The sequence below is a fragment of the Hibiscus syriacus genome, unplaced genomic scaffold (assembly GCF_006381635.1).
Source record: "Hibiscus syriacus cultivar Baekdansim isolate YM2019G1 unplaced genomic scaffold, ASM638163v2 tig00110833_pilon, whole genome shotgun sequence".
NCBI lineage: Eukaryota > Viridiplantae > Streptophyta > Magnoliopsida > Malvales > Malvaceae > Hibiscus > Hibiscus syriacus.
Genome location: NW_024062884.1, coordinates 123,219 through 131,370, shown reverse-complemented (window position 1 = coordinate 131,370; position 8,152 = coordinate 123,219). Strand labels below are relative to the sequence as shown.

At 34.3% G+C, this 8,152-nt stretch overlaps 1 pseudogene; it reads left to right on the top strand.

The window, feature by feature from the left end:
- The first annotated feature begins 224 nt into the window (after positions 1 to 224).
- LOC120143032 lies at positions 225 to 7,804 on the top strand (annotated as a pseudogene).
- The last annotated feature ends 348 nt before the right edge of the window (positions 7,805 to 8,152 follow it).

The following is an 8,152-nucleotide window of genomic DNA, read 5'->3' as shown; positions in this document are numbered from 1 at the left end:
GTTAGAAGTGTGTATAGAATGATGGAATTAAATAACTTTAAAAATTAAATTGATGTGGAAATACGATAGAGATAAAAATAATAAATTAAGTATAATTCAAAGATAAAAGTTACTATTTTGCCAAAAAAAAATCTATATTTTAAATATATTTTCAAATTACTTCACAAAATATATATTAAAATTTAATTCATGGATTCCTTCCAAACTGGAATCTTGACATTTTGCTCTCCTCCCGCGTGCATCTTTCTCTCTCGCCTCTCATGGGATTCATTTTTTAAATTTGCTTTACCACTTGCTCTCTCTCTCTCTCTAGGGTTTAGAAGGTCTACTTTCAGACAAACGTTAGGCGCTTTCCGTTCTGATTGTACGCTTCCTACAGCTTACAGATCAAGTTTCGGTGTATATCGGATACTTCAGGGAAAAAGAGAGGAAATCAGTTGATTTTAGCGGCTTCGACGGCTCTCGGGATCTTCTTTTAGCTGTAATCTCATCGTCGATTACATGGTTCAGGTGAGTTTGAAGCAAATTTCGCGTTTCCTTTTGTGGTATCCTTTCTCTTTCTTCTCGTCGGCGGTTTCTCCTTTTCATGCTTAAAGTATTGCGTTGCTTGCGTATGATTTAGTTGTTTAGAGTTTTCTTACTTCGTTCACCAGTTAGGCGTAGCTTATCTTAAAAAAACGCGTGAGGCAAATAAGAAAAAGGGAAAAAAAAGGAGGGAAGTGTGAGAGCAAAGAGCAAGAGCTGTTAGGTTGGTTTTTTCTCTTAATTTTGACTAGTTTATTTGTTGAGACTGGAAGTTTCAGTTTTGCTGTTAAAGTTAGTCTTCGCTTTTATGAAGTTAGGAAGGGGTTAGATATTTGTGTTTAGTATGATGTGATTAGAGAATTTGTTTGCTCAAAAGTATATTATATCTTGTATATGTTTTCATTTTATTTACCTTTTGGTATAGGTTATAAGTTTATGGTGCTTGGTAGATACTGAATGTTTGCTAGTATGGACTTGAATGCTTCTCCATTACCTGAAGATGATGAAGACGCATATGATAGACATGTAGAACAGTACTCCGCACCAGAAGAACATGTAGAATCTGCAGTTGAAATTTTGCGGAGGGTACGTCTTGAATTTTCTCTTTTTTGATGTCTACCAATTTTTGGTAATGATTCATGCAATTTTTTTTATCATATTTTTACACTCTTGGTTATAATGATTTAGGCAATTCCTGAATGATTTTTTTCTATGCATTGATGGATAGGTGAGATTGTGATGTAGATAAGAGAAATTGTTTAGATCTTTTATTTAGCATTGTTACAGACGATTGTTTCTTGCATTTATGAAAAATCAATGTGTTCATATTATTTAACATGCGCATATGTTCTTTTTTATTTTTTGCATCTCACTCTTCTCCCATATGTTTTCTGAGTTGAGCACATCATGCTGCATTGAATTTTTCACTCTGTAATAATTATTTCTGTGCATCGTTGTTCATTGTGCATGGTAATGGAATTTGCTTCTATTAGGAACGCGAGGAAAGACGGAAGAAATTGAAAAAAGACAAACCTGATGACCAGCCAGTACATGTCTCTCAGCCTCAAATACTTGATCACTTTTATCAGAATAGGAATCCAAAGTTTTATGATAAAAGTAGGATCCCTCCTGGTAAGATCCTTGACATTGAACAATAATTGCTCTATGTTTTTTGGTCATTCTCTATGTCGATAACAATGCTTTTCCATAACTTCCATTGCCCAAATACTGTGGTGTTTTTTTAGATAGTGTTTATTCATCTGTATCTTTTTGAATTAAAATAAAAATAATTGCTGTTAATAATGGTTTTATGTGTCAACAAATTAATGAAATGGTATCTACAACGTCAACAGTCAATATAACTGTATGAATGATTGTTGCAGGCTTTCAGATACAACAAAAACTAAAAACATAGATTCCAATTTTTACTTGTTTCATTTGTGTGCTCAAGATGATCATCTGAATTTATTTGAAATTTCAAATTCATGTTGTTGCCCAAGTTATTGGATTGTTTTTCCAAACGTTTTGCAGGTTGGTTGGGTTGTCCTTCGGTTGGTCAGGAAATAGGCTGCATCATTCCTTCTAAAACTCCACTTGGTGAATCCTATAATGACTGTGTTCCGCCTGGTAAAAGATACTCTTTTAAACAAGTGATTCATCAGCAAAGAGTTTTAGGAAGAAAGGTATGTAGAAAGGTTGCATTTCTTTTCTCATTTCAGTGTTAATACCTTGTTGATTTTCCCATTTAATGCAAAGCAGATCTCTTCTATCATTGTCTCGACCATGTAAACAGCATGACAAAATCCTTGTGGAATAGTCTAGAAATCCTCAAATATGCTTGGTCATGTTAACTATAGAATTAAAAAATGCATTTAGGGACTAATTATACATTTATGGCAATAGACATGATTATAGCATTCGAGATTTTGTGTAAGTATTTGTTCTAAGGGCTTGAACCATTGCATTTTTGCTTGCAGAAAAACAAGTTAGATATCAGTTTTTGATATATTAGACTTGTGAAGTAATATTTTTAATTGTATAATAAGTATGACGTTACATATGATGTTCTGCTTTCAGCTTGGTTTGGTCATTGATTTGACGAACACATCTCGTTACTATCAAACTACAGACCTGAAGAAAGAAGGCATTAAGCATGTAAAAGTGAGTAGATTGTTATTATATTTTAATGATATTCTTGTTGTTTGCAGTTCTGGTTTTAATTTTTCAGTTTTCTTCTAGATTCAATGCAGGGGCAGAGATGCTGTACCTGATAACTTGTCTGTAAATACTTTTGTTTATGAGGTAGGTTTCCACTATAATTGTCTATCTTTTCCAGAATCTACTAGAATATCTGCCCGTATATCAAATGTGATTCCTTTAATAGATTCATTCTCAACTCCCATGCTGCTTTTATCACATGATGACCGAAGTTTTGGCTGGTCTTATATGTTCCCTTATCATCATGGCAATGCAAACATAGTACTATCTTGTAATCTCCAACATAAATTCGATCTTATGTCGTAATTGATACTGTCTCCATTGTCTCGTTCATCTAATTCTAATACATTTGCTGATCTACAGAAATATGCTAATTACTGAACTCGTGACTTGTTTGTTCTTAATTTATTGCAATCATTTATGAGAGTTTTTATGGAATTTGTTTATCAGGTGTCACAATTCCTACTACGTCAGAAATCAAAGAAATATATTCTTGTCCATTGCACACATGGGCATAATCGGACCGGATACATGATTGTTCACTATCTCATGCGATCACAATCAATATCTGTTTCTCAGGTCAGATACTGTTATATTTTATCTTCTTCAATATCATTTTGATATTCTTATTGGGGTAATATTTTCATTTTGGTTTTTGTCCAGGCAATAAAAATATTTTCCGAGGCACGCCCTCCTGGAATTTACAAACCTGACTATATTGATGCCTTGTATGCATTTTATCATGAAAAAAGGCCTGAAATGGTTGTCTGCCCTCCAACTCCGGAGTGGAAGAGGTCTTCTGATCTTGATCTCAATGGTGAAGCAGTTCCAGATGATGATGGTGATGGTGATGGTGATGATGGTGAAAGTCTAACTGCATTACCTGTATGGAATACCTTGCAGTATTATTTATTTCTCATCTTTATTGTGTGTTATTAATTGTAATACTGGGAATAAAAATGGAATATGGTATTGACAAAACCTTTTTAAATTTTAATGACCATTACTTCTCTTGCATATTGATAAGGTAAGATTTTAACTTTTTAGCAAGAAACCTCAGCCTGCCTTTTCTTCTTCATCGTGTAAATTGGATAAGTTATTCTGTTGTGTGTTATAAAAATCTTACTCATTGTATCAAGTTAAGCTTTAGTGTTAAGGTATTGTAATTGGTACCAAGACAAACTTGACTACGCTTATTCTAGTTTCATACGTGATGTTTCAGTTTTGCTCAAACTTCTGAAATTTCTGTTTAGATTTCACCCTCAATAAGCATTTTTTATTGCAGGAGAATCATGAAACAGATGTAATGCTGACAAATGATGACATTTTGGGAGATGAAATACCTCAAGACCAATTGATATCACTTCGACTATTCTGCTACCATACACTGAAGTTAAATGTTGGGGTATGACTTTGAAAGTCATTTTTTTCCTTTGATGTTTAACTACTTATTTCTGTTGTCTAGACTATGGGACTTGGAGAGAGAAAGTTTTCATCAAATCTGTGACATTATAGCATAATTTTTTTATCCATATTTTATTTTTTAAGTGATTCTTTCCTTTATCTGTGATAATTCTGTAGAAGAGAATCAAGTGACTAGAGGGCTTTGAACATGTGGGAGTGACTGTTGTAATTATAATATATGAAAAATTGTGAAAACCTTCTCTTAATGATAACATTAATATAACTTATTTTCATAAAACCAATTTTTTTTTAATACTTGAGTACCTTTTTGTCTAAGATAGTTCTTTACATTCTGTATTACTCGCACAGCTTTGATTTAATACGAGCTCTGGCATCAACATTTCTTGAAACCAGGTTAGAGGAAACTCGCAATTTCCGGGATCACATCCAGTTTCACTCAACAGGTCTTTAATATGTTTGGTTTTATTCTATTTTCTTGATTGAAGTGGTTATATTGTTTTTTCATATGAGTGGTCTACCTATATGCTTCTTTTGATTGTTCATTTTTTGACATGGGTGAATTATTTCTTGGAACCGTGGTCAGGCTTTAAAGCTATTTTTTAACATGCAGGGATTTTTCTTGTTAAATTAGTAAAGAAAAAAAGTGCTATGAAACATAAGTATTTAAAAATTAGTTCATGAATATGGTTGCCACTGTGGTAGTTATGTTAGATGCAAAGTATATATTTTGAGAATATGGATCTACATTTTAAATAACCTTTTTTTGAGAATACATACGTTTTCCTGAAGTCTTATGCTGACTCATTGATTCTCTCATTTCCACTCTTGGGATTAGCTTGGTCGAAGGTGATAACGAAAGCAGTTATATCATCTATTTAAATATTTCCCAAGGCTTTATGCTGACACATTGGTTCTCTCTTTTCCATTCTTTCTTGTGATTAGCTTGGTCCAAGGTGATATTGAAAGCGTTTTTATCATCTATTTAAATAAAAACACAAATAGTGAATAAAATTAGAAGATAAGGTAAAGATGTGTCTGAAGGTACAACACTGGTTCGGAAAAGGTCCTGAAGCTTGCATGAAGAACTTTGGGAATTTATCTTTCCATGCGTCTTATTAATTTGGCATAACTTTTTCACTTGCAAGGGTATAGGGGACGGAACTCATCATTTCACATTGCTTGATGGGGAAATGGTAATTTATACCATGCCTCTCAAAAGAAAGAGAGAAGATATCTCATCTATGATATGATGGCACTTAACCATACATCTATCATTGAGGTTGGTCATTCTTATGTATTAAAAATTTCTTTTTCTTAATGTTTGTCCTCTTTGCAGTTATACGAACCTGATAGTTAGTATCTTTCGAAACAGTAGACTTAATTTTCTTTTGGATTTTGCTCTCCCTAACCAAAAATTTCTAGCGAGCATTATTTGATGTTGGAAGTGGGCACTTCTTGTCATCCTTTTGGGGAATTGAAGATTACAGTTAGATTACTTCATGATTGTAAAATAAATTGTAAAGGGAGTTATGTCGGTTTCCCTTATTAGTTTTTGTTGCTTTTTTCTAGGTTTTTTTTTTTGAGATTCAAGAATGGAGTTATTAGATGATAAAGTTCCATTTTAATTTTCAATCCATTTTCAATGTGAAAAAGAAAATACATAAAGATATCTAGTAATCCTATTGATTGAAACTTTGTGCAGAGGCCTTTCTGTGAGCGATGGAAAATGCTGGAGAAAGAAGTGATTGTGCCTCGAAATTATGAACGGCATAACATCTACCAGAGCAGGAATCCTTATTACCGATATGATCTTGAACCCTTTAGGGTATTTATTAAGGAGCAGCGATGTTTATTATATGGATCTATCTCCTACATTTGTGAGATGAGTTTTAAGGTTTTGCTTAATCTGTTATCAGGTGCGGAGGAAGGATTTTTGGCTACTATCTACTGTAAATAAGGTTTTGAAGGAATTTATCCCCAATCTCTCTCATGAGGCAGATGGCCTTATTTTTCAGGTGCTTGAAGAGGATTATTGTATTATGTGTCTCTAATTTTTCAAACTTGTTTGTTTTACACTTTATCCTTTTTGAATTTAAATGATCTTTCTATCGGTTATTTAGTAAGTGGCTCACCTCATATAATCATCCAATATAATCTTTTCTAATTTCACTTAACATCCTGCCAATTCATGCATCTTTACATCAAAGTTTTTGTGATGCATGTCATTTCATTTGAATGAAACGGAACATTTTGCTTATTTCTTTTTATCAGTACTATGTCATTTCATCCTTGTTCTCTGTCTTTCATCTATCTTCTACCTATTTTCTTCTTCTTTCTGCTCGACCTTTCTTGTTCTTTTGATTTTTGTGGTAACAGCTGCATCATTTTGTCATTTCACGGGCATGCTCTGTGAGGAAAGACTGTTATGCTTTTAGGCGCAAGTGGTCAATGATTTTTAAATTTTACTTTTCAGGGCTGGGATGATCCTTATGTACCTCGCACTCATGAAGGTCTTTTGAAGTGGAAATATGCTTCGATGAATTCTGTTGACTTTCTATTTGAGGTTTGCTTTCTCATTTTTCTTTTAATTGGTTCTTGTTGTTAAACTGGCTATTTTGGCTTTAAAAAATTTATTATTGGTAGTGACACTTCTGCAAAACAATGGTTAGCAAGAAAAATAAAATCCTGCGATAACGGTGGTTCGTAAGAGGAACTGTGTGTGGTGGAACAATCGTCTTAAAAGTAATTTTGTCTCAATTGTGTAATCGAAAATGGACATTGCCACCAAAATTAACAAAGGACTACCAAATTCGTACACCCTGAAGTAAGAAAGGTTGATGGTTTTGTCTTGTTGTGCATGAGTCCAACCCCTTACTTCTCACAAGCCCAGCCAAGTAATAAGGCTTATAGACATTGTTCCAAAGGGTTTCTCGAGGATTGGGGGATACTTGTCCCCTTTGCATTACCAACATTTACCGACATTAATCATCCTTGAACTAAAAGCTTCTGTTTTGACAGATTGATAGTGACGGTCATGAACATCTTTTTCTCTTTGAACGTGGGAAAAAGAAGTTGATGGAAGGAAACAAAGTTGAATTTATAGGAGGTTTGTTATCGTGTTTATTTCCTTTCGTCTGTTTTATTTGAGATCTTTAGTACTGGATTTTATTTTCAATTTCTTGGATTACTTGCAGATGTTTCAGATCCTCCTTCATTTTCCGGGAAGATTATAGTGTGGGCGGGATCTCGATGAACAGGTGTGGGTCTATATGCGGATCAGGACAGATAAGTCGACTCCCAATGATTTCAATACTTACAAAAAGGTCTGTCCCATTTGCCAACTTGACAAATAGTTAATTTTTTCCCATAGCTAACCGCATGAAGTAAAGCTGTTTTGTTTATCCAAGAACAGGTTACGCGAAGTATAAGGGATAACATCACCGAGGAAATCTTATTAAACGAGATTATTCAGTTGCCCATGTATGCCGATAAAATAAGGATGGACAGCAAGGCACGCATGCATTCAATTGCAGCACGACGCAGGTGACTGATGGTATTCTGGCTGGTATGCAGTTGATTCGATCGAGGTATCGGATGCTTGGGTGTGCAGGTGACCAAGTTTCTTTTGGTTGCAACTTAGAATTAGGTGCATCATGTAATTAGCCCTTTCTCTCCTTTTTCTATTTTTGAAGTTTGTGTTGTAGTGTTTGTGCTATGCTGGTGAGTTGTATGATCCAGGGTTGGTGTCCGATAGTTCAGCCGCATTCAGGTCCGAAACGATTCTCTTATGTAACGACAAGGATGAAGATTTCAAAAATTAGATATTAAATTCGATATCAGATTATACCATCCGGCGAAGGGGGATTCCACCCAATGTTACAATGCATCTCAACTTGAGTACTCAACCAACCAATAACATAGATAATAGATTCCGAGTGGATTATACGGATGCATCTCGAGAGAAATATGGTTGCGGATGGCATGA